The sequence below is a fragment of the Cydia fagiglandana genome, chromosome 4 (assembly GCF_963556715.1).
Source record: "Cydia fagiglandana chromosome 4, ilCydFagi1.1, whole genome shotgun sequence".
NCBI lineage: Eukaryota > Metazoa > Arthropoda > Insecta > Lepidoptera > Tortricidae > Cydia > Cydia fagiglandana.
Window position 1 is genome coordinate 15,918,872 of NC_085935.1, and position 22,195 is coordinate 15,941,066.

At 36.7% G+C, this 22,195-nt stretch overlaps 1 protein-coding gene across 8 annotated transcripts in view; it reads left to right on the forward strand.

The window, feature by feature from the left end:
- The first annotated feature begins 8,224 nt into the window (after positions 1–8,224).
- Positions 8,225–22,195, forward strand: part of LOC134663889 (whirlin) — a 117,805-nt gene continuing 103,834 nt past the window's right edge. For 4 of the 8 annotated variants that reach the window (XM_063520416.1, XM_063520417.1, XM_063520420.1 and 1 more), the window contains exon 1: positions 8,225–8,625. The gene's annotated coding sequence lies outside the window, so the exon portion shown is untranslated. The remainder of the gene's footprint in view (positions 8,626–22,195) is intronic. The other 4 variants (XM_063520421.1, XM_063520422.1, XM_063520419.1 and 1 more) reach the window with 1 other exon arrangement.

Sequence of the window (22,195 nt, forward strand, 5' to 3'; positions counted from 1 at the left end):
AACAGTATTTCTGCAGACTAACCCGCTTATTCATTTAAACGTCTACTAAAGTTGTCAAGCCGATAAAAATCGTTTGTCCCTTTCCATCATACCGATACGTCGGAAAGGGACAAACGATTCAGGTTTACTCGGGTAATTCCGAATGTCGAAAACTGTCGGATAATTCCGAAAAGAGACTTTTATTATGATGGAGTTAAGGGTGATTTTCATCTGAATTTCGGAATTATCCGACATTCGGTATTACCCGAATACACCTTATCATCGGCTTGTCAACTTTAGTAGACGTTTATGAATAAAGGGGTAATGCTGTGCCTCTTTATTATACTGTGGCTGTGCAGTCCGTGCACGCTATGCACTAACAACGCCATCTGTTAAAAAACACGCGCAACGCAAGGCGGGTAGGACAATGGAGGGTAGGAAAATGAATCGCAAATGGTTTTTTCCTGTTAGTTAAGATGGCGTAAATACTTATTTTAATAAGTGCTAGCACCCGGCCAGACTTCGCACGGGCTACATTACAGAATATGTTTAGACAGGCGTGGCTCACTCTGCGATTTCGTCGCTTTGCTACAGGTAGCTAAAAGTATGTACATCCGTTCGACCCCAATTTTGGGGTTTGCCATAAGCGGCGTGTGGCGCTGACGCCACCTAGCGGCCATATCTATGCTGATCGTGACAGACGCGTTTTGTTAGAGAGTGAGTCTTCTGTACCTAGCTAGTAGTATTATTTATTCTGTGGTTTAGTCAACAACGGTTTCAACGCTATTGGCGACATGTTTCGGGCCCTTCGGTAAGTTCGGTATAAATGTATGTAAGTATAAATATGTCTCACGAAAGTTTATATCGATTATTACACGATATCTTAACAAATTATACACTTAAACTAAGAGTTACGCTATTAAAGGGTGAACACTGCATGAAAAGCCGTTCAGTAGTTGTTGAGTTTATCGCGAACATACATCTGTCTATTCAAAATAAGTTTGCGGAGAATAAAGGGGTCTATACGAGACGGAGGAGTTTATTTTATAAGGTGTAATGATTTAGTCCCGATGTGTTATAATTACACTAGCTGTTGCCCGCGACTTCGTCCGCGTGGAATCTTATCTTCAACATTTTACATCTTTAGTACCTATAATTTTCATATCCAAGCAATGTTGAAATTAAGTACTTTTTTAGCAAGTTGTATGAAGTTTTAAGTCAAGTGGATTTTGATGTTGGTTGCTGAAATTACTTTTCTTGTATTCTCATAATAGGTAGGTAACCTATGCCCTTATACAAAGATTCAAGTTCCGCATTCCGCACTCACAAAATATCTGATCTCCATACAAACTTTCAACCCCTTTCTCACCACCTTGGGGGATGATTTTCAAAAATGCTTGAATTAGTTTTCATGTTTTTTAATTTATTACCTTTTTTCCAAAAAGTTAAAGTTCCTAGCTTAAAATTAAATTTACACCCCAAGACGAATTTTCATCCCCTTTTTGGGAATGAAGGGATTGAATTTCCAAAAACGTTGCAATTACTTTTTTTGTAATCGGCTATTATGTCTTTCTAAGAAGTTTCAAAGCATTTGTAATGGATTCAAACTTTGAACCCCATTTTAACCCTGTTAGGGGATGAATTTTACAAATCGCTGAAATCACTTTTATTGTCTTCTAATAATATACCCAAATAACCCAAATACAAAGATTCAAATCCCGCACTCGAAAAAATGCATGATATCCATACAAACATTCAACCCCGTTTTCACCACCATAGGGGTTGAATTTTCAAAAACGCTGAAATTAGTTTTCTTGTATTTTAATAATATATCTTCTAACGAAGTTTCAAATTCGTTGCTCAAAAGAAAACTTTAACCCCATACAAACTTTCATCCCCTTTTTAACCCTGTTAGGGGATGAATTTTATAAAACGCTGAAATTACTTTTATTGTCTTCTAATAATATCCCCAAATACAAAGATTCAAGTCCCGCACTCGAAAATTTTTTTGATATCCATACAAACTTTCAACCCCTTTTTCACCACCTTGGAGGATGAATTTTCTAAAACGCTGAGATTAGTTTACTTGTCTTTGAATTTGATACTTTTTTACAAAGTTTCAAGTTCCTAACTTAAAATAAAATTTGCACCCGAAGACGAACTTTCATCCCCTTTTTAACCCCCTTAGGGGTTGAATTTCCAAAAACGTTGCAATCACTTTTTTTTGTAATCGGCTATTATGCCTTTCTACGTTCAAAGCATTTGTAATGGATTAAAATTTTCAACCCCTTTTTAACCCTGTTAGGGGATGAATTTTACAAAACGCTGAAATTACTTTTCCTGTCTTCTAATAATATCCCTAAATACAAAGATTCAAGTCCACTACTTGAAATTTTTTTTGATATCCATACAAACTTTCAACCCCTTTTTCACCACCTTAGGGGATGAATTTTCAAAAACGCTGAAATTAGTTTTCTTGTATTTTAATAATATATCTTTTTACGAAGTTTCAAATTCCTAGCTTAAAAGAAAACTTTAACCCCATACAAACTTTCATCCCCTTTTTAACCCCCTTAGGGGTTGAAATTTCTCAAAATCGCTTCTTATCTCTTGTACACTTTATAAATGCCATCTGGTGTGCAAATTTCAACTTTCTGGCTTTTGTAGTTTCGGCTCTGCGTTGATGAATCAGTCAGTCAGTCAGTCAGTCAGGACACTTGCATTTATATATATATATAGAAGATAATTATTTTTTATTTGGGAAAAAGACAGTAGAAAAACAAATATAAACTTATGAACTAAATACATCTATAAATAATACTAAATTAAAACTAACAACCCTAAATATATCTAAAATAAAATAAGGAATATAAAAACTACTCAAAGAAGCCTCCCCGCGCTACCCCCGGCGCAAAGGTGCCCATCACACTCGCTGCGTTACCGCGTTGAATTGCGATGGACAGCCTTTGCACCAGGAAAAACCCGGAGCGCGGGTCAAGGCCCCTTTCTCGCATGCGACGACCTACTTCCCTAAGGAGTGTTTTTGCTTCAGCACACCAACACCCGGACGTCTCTACGGCTACTGGGACAAACAGGTAATTGGTGAGCGCCGAGTATTTTTGGTGTTTGGTGTGCGCCGCCACCTCAGCGGCTGCGCCCGCCGTCCGGATGGTACGACAAAGGTGTGAGGGGGCAAAAGTGCTTACACACGTAGCGTCCCATAGTAAACACTTGCCTTTCTCCCATGGCACCAGTGTCAGGCCGTCTGGCCTTTTACCATCCGACCGGCTGAGGCCTGGCGGTTCTAGCGTGGAGGGGATGTTTGCCGACACTAATGCCCTGCGGATGATGTCGTTCAGGGCATGGTGTCGTGGGAACCTTCCGGCGCAGCGGCAACAGCTCAGTGCGTGATGACCGTTACTCTCCACCATAGAGCCGCAGATGCACAAATGAGGTTGACATACATCGCAGCCCAGACGGAGAGCAACGGCCACCCGCAGTGAGTCGTTGTCGAGCAGAGTGCCAAGATTGGGAGATGGGAGGGCGTGTAACCAAGCACCTTCTGAAGCACCTTCTGAAGTTACGTTTAACGATTTGATACAAACCTGCTGGAATGAGCTGACTACCTGGTTCGCAGCAAATGGTCTACGTATTAACTGCAGTAAGTGCTTTTATATGATCTTCCGTCGCTGCAGTAATAGTCCTGACTTTGAGTGCAACATTCCTATATCTAAATCCAACTGTGTATGTTTTCTGGGAGTAAATCTTGACCCGTATCTAAGGTGGAATATCCATATTGACAAAGTTAATAAGAAGTTGGCTAGTGCATGCTATGCGTTAAAAAGTTTAGCTAGTAGCTCAGATAAATATATATTAAAAAGTGTCTATTACTCTTATTTTGAAAGCATAATCAGCTATTGTATTGAAGCTTGGGGTAACGGTGTCAATATAAACTCTATCCTGTTAAAACAAAAAAAGGCCCTCAGAATTATAGAAGGCTGCGCTAGGGTACCTGTCACACATAGAAATATGTTCATAGACAATAAAATTTTGACCGTAGTATCGCTGTACCTGTATCGTATATGTTTGTTTATCCACCGTAATAAAGAATCATATCGCACGGTTGGCCAAAGTCAGAATTATAACTTAAGAAACAATGATAAACTAGCACTACCTGACTCTAATTATGTACACTTCAACAAAAGTTTAAGTAATAATGCAATTAAAGTATATAATAAGTTGACCAAAGATATACGGGAATGTGACGATATGAAATTATTTGACGTAAAATTGAAAGAATATTTTATAAATAGGCCATATTATTCTATTGACGAATATTTTGCTAATGTATTAAATTAACCTGACATTATCCATAATTATTATTATTTTCTTCTGTTTCTTTGTTTTACTTGTGTTGTTTATATCTAGTTTTATTCTTTGTATATATTTTGTTGTGACTTATTATTATAAGTGAAATGAACTGTATTTGCATGCATGCAACTGTGCTTATTTATAGCAAATAAAATTTGATTGATTGATTGATGATTGACCACTTTCAGGCTTCGAAGCTGCATTAAGTCTGGCCCTATCTGCACCAACAGCGTTTGTCATCAGGGAATCGAAGATCCGCTTGACGCCCACGACGTCCCAACAACGTTGCAGGAATGGTTTTTCGGGTACGGACGCACCCGAGTTGAGAGCCATCCAAGCCGACTGAGCGTCAGAGGCATAGGGTATGGTAGATAGTCCTGTCTCCATCCAAAGATAAAATATTAGAGACGAGTTCTACAACCCCTGCCGCCGACGCCAAGAAGGCCGGAAGACTCACGTCACGAGCGCGGCGTAGTCCTAGGCCACCATTCCGAATAGGCAACGATGCCAAGTCCCATTGGTCCGAATTAAGGGATACGTTAAGCAGACACTCAGCCGATTCCTTTAGTGTACGGTCGAAGGAGTCGATATGTTCGGGGTATAGCCAGGTTGGTACGGTGCGGAGAAAATAAGTAAGTCTGGGAACGGCAAAGCAGGACCGTAACAGAGTAAGGGACACATGAGCTGATAGGTTTTTAAGTCTTTCTTTGGCGAAATGAAGAAGTTGTTCTCTTATTTGGAAGGCTTCGGGAACGGCTTCAGGAAAAATGGGGGAACCTAGGAGCTTGAAGTTTTGGGTGGACAGCTCTTTTAGTCCGGGAAGTATGGCACTGAAGGAAGGAAAACTCTCCCGAGAGTCTGCGCTGCAAGGGTAAAACTCACATTTACTCGAGTTTACCTCAAGACCCAGTTCCTTTAGAAGTGGAAGAAGTGTCAGAAGGTCTTGACGTACTTCTTCCGGCTTGCCTCCGATTATGCCGTCATCTAGGTACCAGACGTTTAGTGGGGATCGAGGTGTTGAGATTGCTTTCTGGATACCTAGGCTGAAGATAAGTGGGCCAAGCGGATCTCCCTGCTGAGCACCCACCTGAGAGATTATGGGCGACTCACTGAAAAAGAGTTTGGAATTAGACGAATACGCTTGGTACAGAAAAGGGTATAGTGCTGGAACTTTCTCTTTAACTTCCAATAACATAGAATCGCGTTCTAATGAGTTAAAGGCGTTTTTAATATCAAGCTTGACGATTATGCAGTCTGTATTACTCGGATTGAGCGTGAAAGTTCTGGTGGCGTGGATGGCTGCCTCGCAACCCAGTTTAGTGGCAAACCCTAGTTGGCGTGGTTGAAGGTAGGAGGCCATTTCATCACGCACAGCACGGCACCCGAGCTTGGCGGTCAAACGGCGAAATACGCTTCCAATAGCGATTGGCCTTATGCCTCCATCCTTTTTCGATAGTGCGCATAATGATGCTCCGTAGATGTATGGGCAGACTGCGGGGTTCAGCTGGCCACTAAGAAGAAAGTTACAAAGTTTTGTTAAGCACTCTAGTAGACGTGACGCGTTGTCGCTGGTAGAACCAGAAGTGAGCTCCTTCAGGTGTAAGGGGCGGATACCATCTAAGCCCGCGGCAGAACTGTTGTTGAATGAGCTAAGTGCCTGCGCGACTTCATCTGGTTTGGCAGAAAGGGCGGGGCAAGACCTGTCCGGTTCGGGTGGAAAAAGGAGCGGCCGTGAAGGGGCTGGATGTTTTAGTTCTAAACTAGCGAGAGTTTCAGGATTCGAAGGTGCCACGCTATCGTCCGACATGAGAATTCGAACCGCTCCCTTAAGATCGCCCTCGTAAACTTTGGATTCAATTGTTCTTAAAACCGAGGGCGGTCTCAGGGCCGCTGCGTCGGCTTCGACAAAGAGTGAGTCGATCGCCCCAGAAGATTCTATATTCCTCTTAACTATGGTGGTTAGGCTGCTCGTGCCGTTTTTTTCCGGTGCTTTTAAAGCGGTGTAGGCAAACGATAGCAGTGAAAACCAGTCTGCCATACTATTACTATATAAACATTTATCTATATTATCAGATAGTTTACCAGCCGCCAAGTTGCGGGCCCCCTTAGGAATGTGGCGCAAAACTCGCACAGATTGTTTGTAAGATAATTACATATATTATATTCTTTTGAACATTTCTCCAATTGTAGCGACAGTATCTCGTCCGCTAGATAGACTATACTATATCCGTTCCTCTCTAATTAATACAGTTAGTAAAATAACTATTAAATTTAAAAAGCCCTTTACGCATTATACCAAAACATTCTATTTTATGCCAAAAATGCCTTACATCTCTTTGTAAAAGGGCTGATACTCGTTAAACTGCTCTATAAACTTCGATTTTTGCCAAACGTAGCTAAGAACCACGTAGCAAGGAAACTCGTTTTCACGTAATAAAATATCGCGTCCTTTTTGTGCTATACAATACACGGTGTATTTTTAAAGTCCGTTAATTTCAAGGGTGCATTCCTGAGCTTAAATTAAGTACCTAACTTTCTCAAAGAAACCGGTATTCTAATTAACTCTAATTTGGAGATAATTGATGATTTATTTTATCTGATATAAGGCTCCTACGAGCGTGTACACTTGCCTTAGGGCCTGTTTACAAATGATTAGTATTTAGTGTGCGTTTATATCAAGTTTATATACATTTGTTACTAAATCGATATTCGAAATGTCATTATTTACTTTAACTAATGACATCATAGTTTTCAATTGTTTGGTGGATTTAAATTATAATGCCCGTATTACAACAACGCTATTAATCACTTTAAAAAAAAGTAAACAAAAACAAGTGCGAGTTGGACTCGCGCACGAAGGGTTCCGTACCATAATGAAAAAAAAAAAAAAAAAAGCAAAAAAAGAAACGGTCACCCATCCAAGTACTGACCACTCCCGACGTTGCTTAACTTTGGTCAAAAATCACGTTTGTTGTATGGGAGCCGCCCCATTCAAATCTTTATTTTATTCTGTTTTTAGTATTTGTTGTTATAGCGGCAACAGAAATACAACATCTGTGAAAATTTCAACTGTCTAGCTATCACGGTTCGTGAGATACAGCCGCAGCCCGGTGACAGACAGACGGACGGACGGACGGACAGCGAAGTCTTAGTAATAGGGTCCCGTTTTACCCTTTGGGTACGGAACCCTAAAAAGATTTACTATGCCATTCAGTTTCTTTAATTTAATTTAGCCATTCCCCGAAGTTAACGGAGTTAAAACAAAACACCGTGTATAGGTTAAAAAGAGGCTTCCGCTTGTAATACAAGTGGCAAGCTGTGATGAATTGGGTCCCAATTTTAAATTAAAGAAAGACCACACACTAACTGTTCTTGTTATAGTGGGTAGGTAAAGTTTCACCCGACGGCCAATATCAAAGAACCAGGAACAGAAAAGTAAGCTGCAATCCTCCATAGAGGCGTTTTTACTGAAAACGAGACTAAATTAACATCGAGAAAACTGTTAATGTCAAATGTCATGTCCCCGTTGTTACCTCCGGTTGGTTTCCTGTTTAATTTCCGAGGGTTTTCCTTTTAGTTTTCATGAAAATATACCTGTAGGTATCTACATTCTACAGGGAACTGTCGTGATACGTAGATAACTTATATAGGTACATTAGTTTTTTTCACCTAATGCGAGCATTCTGTGTTTATGCTAATATGCTTTAATTCTATTTACATATATAGATAGCTACCTCGAAATGAGTATTAAATATAATATTATTATTTAAGGAATGGAAGATATCCTATTTGTGAAACTTTTCCAAAAAAAAAAGAGAACTTTTGGATGGAGTGCAAAGCAAGTGGCAAAGTATGGTTGTGTCCAAGAGTTGGCACGCATTGTCAATGGCGACCGCAGCTGCCGCAGCCAGCAGCAGGCTGCGGCGCTGCCGTGGGCGCACCTGCGTGCCACCACCGGTTGACAGCGGCTCGGCTGAAAATTTCATGGCCAGTGTATCGAGCGGGGAGGCGACCGCGCGCGCCACGCGCAGTCGCGCTGCGCCGCCCGTCAGAGCGCCCGCTTGGTCCGCTCCTCCGGAGCTCGCGCTGACGTCTCCACACAACAATAACACGCGCCCGGCCGACCGGCGACCGCCATTCATAGCCAGTGCCAGTTGCAAGTGCAGTGCCCGAGCACGTGAGCCGGACCCGCGGACATGTAAATAACGGAGCCCGGTGACACCGCCGCCTCAAACATGTGGCACGACGGAGACGTACGCAAGATGAAATAACAAGGTGAGCATACATAATCACTCTTATTTCTGTACACTAAACAGCCTAAACTGCTATTTTAACATGGGTTTATTTAATTATATGGCCCATAGAAATGTTTTTAATTCATATTAGTTGTCAGAAGTGTCAGAGCACGTAGGTAATAGGAACTGCATAATGAGGCCCACTTTAACATACTAGTGTACCTTATATATATATCTTTAAAACATTTACGAGTAGTTCAAGTTCCTTTAAAATGCCTACAAAGGAACGCCGAAACTGTACATTTAGTTTCGTTTGTACAGTGGGAGCGGCGAAAGTCGCTATTCTGAAGCTCTACGACTGCCGCAATCAGATTATGGCACACCCCCAGCCTGCCATAAGACACTAGCTACTATTATCCTATTTAGTAATCACTCAATGCCAGTACTGTCCCAATAAACAACGTTGCTTCAGGCCAATTTATTTCAGTTGAATTAACCTAAATTGGACATCCGTCGTAGCTTCGTAGCTCTTTCGTAGAACGTCGTAGCGCGGCCTTAAATTATGGACCAGCATTTTGCTTAAAGAACGAGAGCTCTTACCTTGTTTAGGTATTATGAAAGCCAATGTCAAAGTGAGAATCGTCGAAGTAGTTTTAAACATGAATTCTAATAAGAGTTGTTTTCATGGCTTTACGTCTATTCTATTAAACAGCTTCGTAGCAACAGTACAAAGTAGGTATGTGTAAACTCACTGTGTGGATCTTCATTTTCGCACTTGAGTTTTTTTAACTTTATTGAATGTATTTGTACAGTCACCTGCAATAATATGTTACACAACAACGGCCGCAAAAATATCTGATACGATCTTATTTGTAGAGCCATAAGAGCGTGTCACATATTTTTCCGGCCTTCGAAGAGTAACATATTATTGCAGGTGACTGTACATAAAAAATAAACGTTATTGGTAAACTTGTTACTTAAAATTGTTTTTTAAATTTTTTTTTCGTAAAACCTTTTTGCAAAGTGTTACTTGTCACTTTTTGACATCTATCAATAAGGATATTTAGACTACGTCCCAAAGCAGCATCATTACTATCAAAAAGGCATCTTACATTATGTAACAATAAAAACTTGTTTATTTTTAAATGAATATTATCTCTGAAACTAGGCGTTTTTAAAAAAAGTTTATAGGACATTTTTGTCTCTAAATATGATCAGGAATACGCTGTTAAAATTATTCGGTTTACTCATGTTACACCGTGTATATTATCTTGGTTAATCATATATCAACGTAGGTCATTTAGAATTTAGAAGCCAAGATAAACAATAAGGAGAGACTATGTTGACTAGAGATGCAACGGATAGTTGTTTGGCCGGATACCGGATACCGGCTATTCGGCCCAATCATCGGCCGAATATCCGGTATCCGGCCGGCCGCCAAATATTTGGCCAGCGGAACTATACCTACATTTTGGTTTTTCAGGTGCGCATTCTGCAGGTTTGACCTGTTTCCTAGTGAACGTTCGCGCGGAAACATTTCTAGGTTCGAAATGAGTGCGCGTGCAAGTCTATGGAATGTTTAAATTGTTTTAAAATAATAAACAAGTACGATTATGACCGTGACTGTTTCTTAAATCCAATTTGTTTACTCCGAAATCAAGCAATGTTACTATCCGGTATCCGGCCGGATAGTAGGTCACTATCCGGTATCTGGCCGGATATTGAAATAATGGCCGGATAGGCCGGATACCGGATAGTAACCGAATATCCGGTGCATCTCTAATGTTGACGATGGCTTGCGCAAGTAAAGAATGCTCATCGGTGTTTACAAGTTTATGCCAAAAGAGCTTCAGTTCCAAGAAATGCGCCAATAGGTCTCCAATTATTCCATTTCAAGGTTAGCTCTCAGAGGTTCCGAGGCATATACGCGTTTTGCAACATTATTGCTAACTTTGTGCTGTTGCATTTCTGGAGACTGTAGGTAGAGTCTCGCGGAGCTACATTTTTTTTACATTTAGATAAGCAGAGATATCGAGATATCATAACCATTTAAAACGTAACTTTCTTTTTTACCACCCTCTTCTTCATTTGTAGCGCATTTTGCTAAATAAAATTAAACACTGGGACTTTTCATCTAAAAATATCCTTACCACAATAAATCTGTTAATTTTTTGCTAGTAAAATATTAGAAACATAGCTAATTGGTGGGGGATTTATGTTAGCGGCGGTGATTAGCGGGATCGATGGGACAGAATGCGGGGTCGTGCATGCTGCGTGCACGTCGGCGGCACGCGACCCGCGACCCGCGCCGCGCCGCGGCCCGCGAGCAGTGTTGGCCGTAATGGTTAATTCTAATTAACAATTAATCAATTGCATTAACCATTAATTCCGCAATTAATCAATTTCATTACGCATCAATTTAATTAAAGTTAGTTAGAATTGAATCTTGAGACGTTTAATTACATTGATTGTCAATCTAATTGCCTATTTAATGGCATTAAAGTTTCAAAAAAATAATTAGAATTACTCTCAATTGCATTAACGTTTAATGGAATTAAATATTTTTTTCATAAACTAATAATTAATGTTAATTTTGCTTGAAACTATTAAATGGGAATACACTCATTATTGGTGTATTTTTATTTGTCCCTGTCATATGTGAGTTGGAGACAAATGGGAAACGGGGATAAATGGGATTTATTCATTTATATGAAGCGCTTATTCCATCTGCTCCAGGCGGGAACAAATGGGAAAATATCGGATAATGATGTGTTCCCATTTGTCCCCACACCAATAAAGTGGGGAAAAAATGGGAATAATTTATATGCAAACTGCACATATATTTCCTATATGTTCCCCGTGGGGACAAATGGGAATACACCCATTATTGTTAGTTATAATGGGTGCTCATAAAATAAATAAAATAAATAAAATAAATAAAATAAATAAAATAAATAAAATAAATAAAATAAATAAAATAAATAAAATAAATAAAATAAATAAAATAAATAAAATAAATAAAATAAATAAAATAAATAAAATAAATAAAATAAATAAAATAAATAAAATAAATAAAATAAATAAAATAAATAAAATAAATAAAATAAATAAAATAAATAAAATAAATAAAATAAATAAAATAAATAAAATAAATAAAATAAATAAAATAAATAAAATAAATAAAATAAATAAAATAAATAAAATAAATAAAATAAATAAAATAAATAAAATAAATAAAATAAATAAAATAAATAAAATAAATAAAATAAATAAAATAAATAAAATAAATAAAATAAATAAAATAAATAAAATAAATAAAATAAATAAAATAAATAAAATAAATAAAATAAATAAAATAAATAAAATAAATAAAATAAATAAAATAAATAAAATAAATAAAATAAATAAAATAAATAAAATAAATAAAATAAATAAAATAAATAAAATAAATAAAATAAATAAAATAAATAAAATAAATAAAATAAATAAAATAAATAAAATAAATAAAATAAATAAAATAAATAAAATAAATAAAATAAATAAAATAAATAAAATAAATAAAATAAATAAAATAAATAAAATAAATAAAATAAATAAAATAAATAAAATAAATAAAATAAATAAAATAAATAAAATAAATAAAATAAATAAAATAAATAAAATAAATAAAATAAATAAAATAAATAAAATAAATAAAATAAATAAAATAAATAAAATAAATAAAATAAATAAAATAAATAAAATAAATAAAATAAATAAAATAAATAAAATAAATAAAATAAATAAAATAAATAAAATAAATAAAATAAATAAAATAAATAAAATAAATAAAATAAATAAAATAAATAAAATAAATAAAATAAATAAAATAAATAAAATAAATAAAATAAATAAAATAAATAAAATAAATAAAATAAATAAAATAAATAAAATAAATAAAATAAATAAAATAAATAAAATAAATAAAATAAATAAAATAAATAAAATAAATAAAATAAATAAAATAAATAAAATAAATAAAATAAATAAAATAAATAAAATAAATAAAATAAATAAAATAAATAAAATAAATAAAATAAATAAAATAAATAAAATAAATAAAATAAATAAAATAAATAAAATAAATAAAATAAATAAAAAAACAAAATAAATGGTGACGCGGGCCGTACTTTGTTAATATTTATGACTTTATGAGACATTGTCGTTTGTCACTATTAGGTACATACAAAATAGCCAAGGCGGCACTCGGGCCGCAAGTGATAGGTTCACGAGCCGCATGCGGCCCGCGGGCCGCAGGTTGCCGACCGCTGCACTAGACCTTTGATCCCTTGGACGTCTTTATAAAATTACGATATTTATTCTTGTTAATTGTTAATTATCAATCACATGTTTAATTTTCATTAAAAATTGTTTTAGTTTTTAATGGTTTGTAAAGCAATAACCATTAATTCTTTTTAATTGTTAGTGGTTCGTAATAAATTAACATTAATGCAAATTGATGTTCAATGCAATTGATAATTCATTTTCCTTCAATGGTTAATGGCTAATGGCAATTAACCTTTTCAATGGTTAATTTTTAATGGTCAATTGCATTAACGTTCGGCCAACACTGCCCGCGAGCTTGCCTAATGAGCACCCTCAATCTACATACCTAGCCCAGAATACTTTTAACTGCACGGGCGTACATATTTAACGCGAATGGAGAAGAAAAGAAAATAATTTTATTTGAGTGTGACATCTTACTTGATACGCCGTAGACAATTTCTGCAGCTGCTTTCTGTTTTCCATTTAGTTGTTGGACGTTGGAAGACAAAGAAAAATTGAATTTTACTTTCAACTCCTCATTTTCAAAAGTTTAGACATATGATATTCCTTTAACTCTTTTCCCACTTCTAACTAAATTGTACTTAAACTATGTAATTGAACGACAGTCGGATTGCAGTTGCGGTTTTTATACTGCCCAAAAATATCGTTTTTCAACCTTAATCAGATCAGTGTACAGGCTTTGATTATATCTCTTTTGCAACTCTGTAGGTTGTTGTTTATATTTCTGTTACGTCGGTTGCGTTGCTTTTGAACTACAATTGCCAACCTCAAGTCATATTTATTACGTATAAAGGGAGGGGCTTCATTGACGGACAGATAACCGATACTAATCCAGCAGTCACTCCGGATTCGGAAGACGCAAACCGTAGGTACACGGTTACAGCTCGCAGGTTTTACGACTTTCTAAAGTAATTGGATCAGTTTTCCTAGTAACTTGTAAGCTGGATGAAGAAGTCGTAAATTAAGTCAATAAAATATTTACGGGTAGTATCCCAATATTATGTACTAATAAATATAGGATTAAGTAAAGAAGTTGCTTTCTCCAGAGGGTATAAGGGAAGCTTTAGCCCCCAAACTTAGAGCGAGTGGGACCTTCTTTGCGTTCCCATTAATCACTCGTTTCATAAACATGTCAGTTTTGGTACGAGTACCTACTACAGTTCTTTACGCGCTGAAAGCGAATTTGCTTAAAAGGATGTCTTTTTCGCGAAGGTATGCTTTTTATACCTACTAAATTTATTATGTAGGTGTCTGTCGTTATTTGTAGAACTATAAAACTACCCCGACGCCATCTTTCTTTTATGTTACGGTGTATAAAGTAAAATTTAGTATTCTTTAGTTTAGTGGAATTCGATTCGCGAGTGCTACGAGGAGGAATGCGCCGATACAGGGTTCAAGTAGAAAATGTTCTCAGCGAGACTTCGACATGTGACGACGTTAAAAGGATTCATGTGTTCCTTAAGTAATTGTAGCTTTTTTACCTGCTACTGAGGGTAAGAGGGGGAGCTTGTTCATGAACATATCACTGCAGTAATGATGTTGAACAGTAACTCTAATAAATGTCAATGTATGATACAAATTGTGATTTGCCTTGCCTACAAAACACAATATTTCAATACTTTATGCACAATTATGAATTTTGACTGACTGGCTTTTTTAAAAGTTGTATTGTACATATAGGTAAGTAAAGTACAAAAATTCAACAAAATCTAGTTACTGACTGATAGCACAGGCACAAAAGTTAAAAGTACGCACAATAAAATTGTAACATTGTATTCCAACGACCCCGTACGCGGTTCATTCCGTTGTTTTACTATTAGCCGCAACCGTAAATCTCTATAACTTTAAATGGAAACGTTTAAAGGGCTTTTAACACGCAACGTGGCTGTTATTTGGGCTTATTGTGAATTTGAATGACCTTCTAACTGTGCTGGGGAAATATTATAATTCGGGAAACCTTGTTTTTCTCGGTCTCAGTATTTAAGTCACTTTAAATAGGGTATAATATCAAAATTTCAACCCAACTGTAACGTAACTTGCATGTTAACGCCGTGACAGCTAAAGCTCAGCCACGATTTGTTAGCCGTTCGTCTGGCTCGCATTTGGTCCAGGTCGCTGTTTGTCCATAAGCGTTTAGTCCAATACGCAATTTGCCCTAAAATCCGGACCAACAGCGAATTGGCTTAGTAGCAGTTGGTCCCAATCGGAGTTCGCCATATAAGCATTTTGACATAATCGCTGCTCGCCTTAAAAGCAGTTTGTCCTATACGCAGTTAACCCTTTTTTCGTAAACACTAAGTAAATATAAATATTAAATAAATATATACACAAATTGACTAAATCCCACGGTAAGCTGAAGAAGGCTTGTGTTGTAGGTACCCAGACAACGATATATGTTATATACAAATATGTACTTAAATATATAGAAAACATCCATGACTCAGGAACAATTATCTGCGCTCATCACACAAATAAATGCCCTTATCGGTATTTGAACGCAGGACCATTGGCTACACGGGCAGGGTCACTACCCACTAGGCCAGACCAGTCATCATGGTAAGTAGTTCAGTACATCGTTGATTGGTAAGTAGCCGTGGCAACCTTCCGGCTTCATCATCAGACCCTGAGTATCACCTAGTGTCAAAGATCTTGTTGAGACGAATCTTAACACTTACAGTTTTACACTCCCGAAAGTTACAACTCAAGTATTTAAATCGTAATCAATATGGTATAACTACAAATCTATAAATTAATTTAATACTTGAATCCATTACTAAACCGTACATGTATAAAGTTCTCGCTAATACTGGCGTAAAATATCCAAAATTATTGTTTGATAATAGTCTTGCCAAAAACCTTATTTTGATGCCAAAAAGTCGTAAAACATGAACATTTCAAACGCAGTTTTATAATAATCTATATAGGTTATTGTTGTTCGGCAATTGCTCATAAAATTACAAATACATTAATTTATTTGTGAAATTAGGTAGTTAATCTAAATAGTTCGTAATCAACCACTAGAAAAATAATTTCAAAAACATACGCTTTTCCTGATTCCGGACGCTGTTCGATAATACCTTCCAACCACATTGTCGGTGTACTCATCACCGAACTCACATTAAGCTTAATTTCTGATAATATGACTGCACTAAATTAATTAAATTTACTAAAATACACAAACTAATTAGGTAATCACACTGCAAAACTATACTTTGAAACACAGAAATAAATTTAAAATGTTTTATGGCCTTAAGAAATATACGCAACTTCTTAACGATTTCTTTAAGGTTGCCCATACAAAGTGGCAATCGGCAGCGACGACCTGTTTCGATCGATTGCCACGTCCCAACTGCGGCACAAATTGGCCGACTCTGAGGTCTAATGGAAGGGACAGGTATTTAACTCGTGAAAAAAAAAATACGCAAGTAAATATCAGCTGTAAGTAATCGACTTATAGCCTAAAATAGAAGAAATTCGGTGATACGGACGGATTCAGAGCGTTCAGTGAAGCGTACTTTTACCTTATAAGCGTTATTTTATTCTAGAAGGAAATTAAACCCAACTAGTAACAGACTTGTTAATGAACCATTTTAAAAAATATAATTTTTTTTAGGAATTGGCTTGGTTGGATCTCATTTCCTTCTAGCTTTCTATAAGCTTTTTTTAGCATGCGGTTAAACTTTATGTCACGCAACCTTCTTTTCCTGCTAATTGAAGAATTTCTTCTTATTACCATGTCAAAATGCCGCCCTTCCTTTTTTAATTGCTGTTAGTTCAGCAAAGCAGTAAATTTGGCTTAACTGGTATCTTCTTGTTAATTCTATTATGCCACCCTTCGACAAGATTTGTCGTCCTTTGTTTTTCATGAGCAACACTTAAAATAGGAAACAAAGGTATCCATTGCTTTAAAAAGTATTGCTGAAAAGCAATAAATTCATCAGTGTTCTGAATGGATCCCGCTGTCCCTATTATCTCCAACCAAGTTTCCGCTAAAAAGCGTGTTGGTAACAGGTTTAAATACGAACAGTATCTTTTAACCTTTCTACCATCAGACGTCTTGTTTAAATTTAACTCCCTGATTTTTTTTCTAATCGCCTTTTGATAGTGGAAATAGCAGCCACTGATTTTTGCGCCAGGATAAACCGCTCTTATAGCATTTATTTGTGCAATTTCGAAGTCGGACTTGAAATGACTAATGTCTAAGCCCAGCTCCTGTTTTAAACAGGTAAACAACCTTTCATAGGTAGCTTGTGTCTGATCTGGTAAAAGACAATACACTATTGGCACAATATTTGGGCGAGAAGTGGTGGAACCTATTTCTGCGTGCAATGTGTATATTTGACGAAAAGGTTTAGACGCTCTTTTGCGAGTACCATCAGCAAAAATCGTACATGCGTTTTCTCGGATCAATTGCTTGGCTAAGTTGGTACAAAATACCAAAATTTTATTGTCGTCTCCTTCTTCAATAACTAAAAAGTTTTCGGCCAATGCTTTTGGAATTGTGACATCACTTAAACAGCGGAATGATAAGCTCTTTATATCTAACATTTTCTTTTTATGTCTATAGAGAGTATCTCTTTTGGAATGATATAAAGGAATTTCTTCTGGTTCCACCAAACCGCTCTCTGCCAGCTTTATAAATGAATCCTCAAATATTCCTTGGACAGATCCAAGATCGGCAGTTACTTTCTTCTTACACTCTTCAAATGTAATATCGATTATATTTTTCGCGTGGTCAGGCTCACACGTATGTTCGGTTTCTCTTATCACACAATCGCGGTCAATATTTAGGGTTACAGAGGCACTGCACTCACTTCTATTATGACAACGCCAAAGAGAGCTGCCGGTATCATTTTTCGTATTTAGGTGGTACCGGTGACCTTGTCTCAGTAACACGGGATGACCCCTTTTGCTCGCTATAAAAGTTATATCCATCTCGTCTTAACATAAAGATTTTCAACAAAATTAAAATTGTTAAATATTCACAATAAAATCGAATGAATTGTAAATTTGACATTACGTCATGTTTTTTTATTAGCGGCCAGGATAATATCGAAATCTAATTTAACCTATGTATTAATAACCTCCTTAAGGGCTACTTGCACCATCCCACCAACTCGGGGTTAACCGGTTAAACCTTGAGTTACCATGGTTTCCAGTACACTTTGACACCGGGTTAACGGTTTAACCGGTTAATCCGGGGTAACTGGGATGGTTCAAGTGGCGCTAAGTGCTTCTCCGGTATAATATGATAAATTAAAATGACACAATATTATTGTCTGTCTATAACACTCTCATACTTATTTAAGTACCTAAAATACATTGTTGACTGTTTGACGATGTGGATAATATTACGAAAAAAGGGTTAACTGCGTATAGGACAAACTGCTTTTAAGGCGAGCAGCGATTATGTCAAAATGCTTATATGGCGAACTCCGATTGGGACCAACTGCTACTAAGCCAATTCGCTGTTGGTCCGGATTTTAGGGCAAATTGCGTATTGGACTAAACGCTTATGGACAAACAGCGACCTGGACCAAATGCGAGCCAGACGAACGGCTAACAAATCATCGCTCGCTTGTAGGTAAATGTTATCTTGTGTGTCAAATTTGAAGTGTTTTAGAAGGCTAGAGAAACAGGCATCGTCAATTTAATTAAATAATTTAAGTATAAAGGAAAATCACGATTACCCACCCATCACATATATTGTTCAGGATTTTAATAAGAGTTAATTTCGTCTATTGTTTAATATAATGACATATAATATAATCGAGATACGAATCGAGGGAGGGTTGGGTTGGGGTTCGTTACCACGCATTCAAAGTATGTTAATCTACGAGTAGTTAAACCGCCACATAAACAGCGAATGCGAATGTGAATGAGGTCTATTGTTGCTGAACTATGCGCCTCCACAGAGATGAGGAATGTGATGCAAAGAACAACGAGATGTGAATGTTAGATATGAGGAATTACATTTTGTGGTGTGAATAATGTTTATTGTATAGTCTGCAATAGACTGAAAGGCCTATGATGATGCGAGTAGTTAGGGCATGCACCATGGCGATTATAAAGTTGCAATTTACATCAACGGCATCAATTGTACGGAAAATCTACTTGTGACTATATTAGCGTCCATCATTGCTCTCAATTTGACTAAAAACCTGCATTACAACCTACTAACTACATGACTAATTTATAATCATTTAAGCAATGCGGTAAGCAATGTAAACTTTTGCCGATAACTACCTACATTATCCTAGTTCCTTGTGCTAGCACAGGCTACATGTGACGTGTCGCGCCAGTGATTATAACCTAGTTTCAGCAGAGTTTATTAAGTCCTCTACGTATTGTCCTATATCGAGATTCAATTAACGGTCTCTCATCGATATATTGCATTTCGATTTATGTTTCTGTACTCTGTTGGACTGCATTCATTAAATCATTACACGGTTTTGACGGATAATATATTATCTTTATTTAGGTCATATTTTGCATGAAAGATTTCAATTATATACTGTATCCCAACCTCACCTACCTCCACTTTAATAGCAAGAATTTAGCATACGTGCGTATACGCGATTAATCCCGTTTTATAATAAATAATTCGTGCACATGTTTGGTGATTCTACCTATTTAAGTATTTATGCAAAATTATGGCACCGATAGCCGAAGGTAGAAGGTAGAAGCTATAAGAGATATGTAAATTAACGTCTAAATAAAAGTACCTATAGTCACAGAAAAAGTAATAGTATTATCATACAGAACGGACACGCACCGCCCCGCCCCGACTCGGATTACCTCGCCCCGCGACTGAGTTCTGACGGACTCCTGACATACTCTCAGTTCGGCTAGCAACGCCGCGGCGCGATGACGCAACGTTCCAAATGCCGATGTATTTTGCGATGTATGGTTGTTTTTCAAATTCACGAAATAAAGAACATTTATTTTTATTATACATATATTAAAAAGTAGCGTTTTGTAATTATTTATATTTAGTCCACGCTAATTGTGTATCGACAATTCGACATGACATTTTTGGTAATTTATTGCCGCACCATACTTTACGTAATATTTTACGGCCTTTACGGGTTACGGGTGAGTTCGCATATACGTTCAAATAATATTAGCTGTGACCTGTGAATAGAACAGTTTATTATAGCAAGGATCTAGGAGAAAATACCATCTTGTAAATTATGCTTGTTTCTTTAATTTTAGGAAAAAAAATGTTTGATATTTACGTTACGAGTACAACGATAACGCTCCGTGAACTCAAAAACATGTAAATAGTAGCCCTAAGCGACTTACTCACACAATGACGCGTGTACAGACGTGCCGTTCACACATATACACGCAAACGAGTTTTGATGTATGGCGTGTCCGCCCTGTGCTATAGTTAGCATTTTAGGCAAAACTTGTTCTGTAAACTGTAGAAAAAAACTTTCATCTTTACTCGTTTTTCTCTAATAATAGTACAGTCAACGGTAAAAATATGGGTGTAGACAACTTACTCAAAAATATGTTCCATAGTTCTTAATTCACTGACATAAGAGTTATGGGACATATTTTTGAAATGATTTGTACCTACACCCATATTTTTACCGTTGACTGTACTTATAGAGTTATAGACGGTCGGTCAGGCGCCTGAATCTTGTAGCGCTACGCCGCTCGTAGCTCATAGCCGCTATATCCTGCATTGTAGCGAATATTTCCGTAGAGCTCTGATGATAATGTGTCGTGATGGTAAAATATTATATTAAACCCATGGTATCATTTTCGATTATAAGAGTTGCAAAGTGTTATGGTAGGTATGTCGAACGTGTTATTCAGCCAGGATTGGCAGGTAGGAAAGAAATGTAGTTGGTATTCTGTCGGCGCAAGTTCACCCTGTAAGTGAATTCAGCAAGCAGATAGAGACCGAGAAACGAATACCAATGAGCGCGGCGACAATGAGAGAATGCACTGCGAATAATGGGCCACATACCGATATGAACGGGAAATTATCGAGCCAGTAGTTATAGATTCAGCTAAGAATCTTAAATAGATACCTACCGAAAGGAGCGCCAATAAGCGGAAAATGGATGAGTAAATAAAAAAAAATACGAGTACCTATATTTGAACTAGCCAATATAACTATTGGTCGCCGCACAGATTATACCGATATAATCGCTAGTTTCTAGATGTAATCTCACTTTTCTGAAAAGCGCGTTTGTTTCTCTTTGACCAGCCCATTTCAGCTAGGGTCGGCGCCAGGACGATCTATCCTTGGTTGTTTGTGTGGTCAGGTTTTGTGACCTCATCTCTTTTTCGACATTGGACCACCAGATTGCTGGTCTTCTGCCTCTTCCTCTGGGGTTGCTTGAGTTGTTCATTGCTTTCCTCACTGTGTAGTTCTCGTCCCTTCGCATAACGTGACCGTACCACGACGTCACCTCATTCTTCTTTGAGTTTTTCACGCGCGTTTGTATTAAGTACAGCAAAAAGTCAACGTGTTTAAACGGCTAAACCGTAATGTAGTAGATACATTAATCTTGACATGAGCTAATTGACTGAACAATACGCCGACTCTGAAGGGTTGGATTAATTCATCATACTGAACTGAAGCAGGCTTTTTAGGGGAGGCGTTTAAACTATTCAAAAGTGAACAAAGACCGCTTTGTGCCACATTGTTGGGATTGCTATTGAGCGTATATTGATTTAGCAATACACTAGGTATTCCTTTGTTTCACTGTATCACTGTATGAAACTAGTAATTTCGTATGTTTTAAGGCTTCGTAAATGTAACAAACTTTTTGATTACCTATTTATCTGTGTAGTATGTATTTCCTATTCTAGTTGAACACCAATTGTAAGTACTATGTATTTTTCTTCTAAATAGTTCAATGCCAATTGTTTTTAACATATATCCGAGATAAATAAAATTAAAATTAGGAATCATATCAATGTTAATCAGGTGTGTTAAATGAAAAGGAAAAAAAAGTTTCAAACGATCTAAATAAAAGCTTTTTTTTTACACGACATTTACATTAACAGATAAGGTTTGCACTATTTGCATTTAACAACAAATGGTCATCGTTGGCCTACATGTCCTAAGTAATGTTGGCTCGCTTTATTCGTTTTCATATTTACATTTGCCGACACGAACGTGCAGCACGCGCCGAACAAATGAAATGCATTAGACGTAAATGCTCCGATATCATTCTAAACCTCTGCCATTTGCAGCGTGTTATGAAATTTTAGGTACGTAGCTGGTATGGAATTTAAATTTTATTTATATAGGATATCAA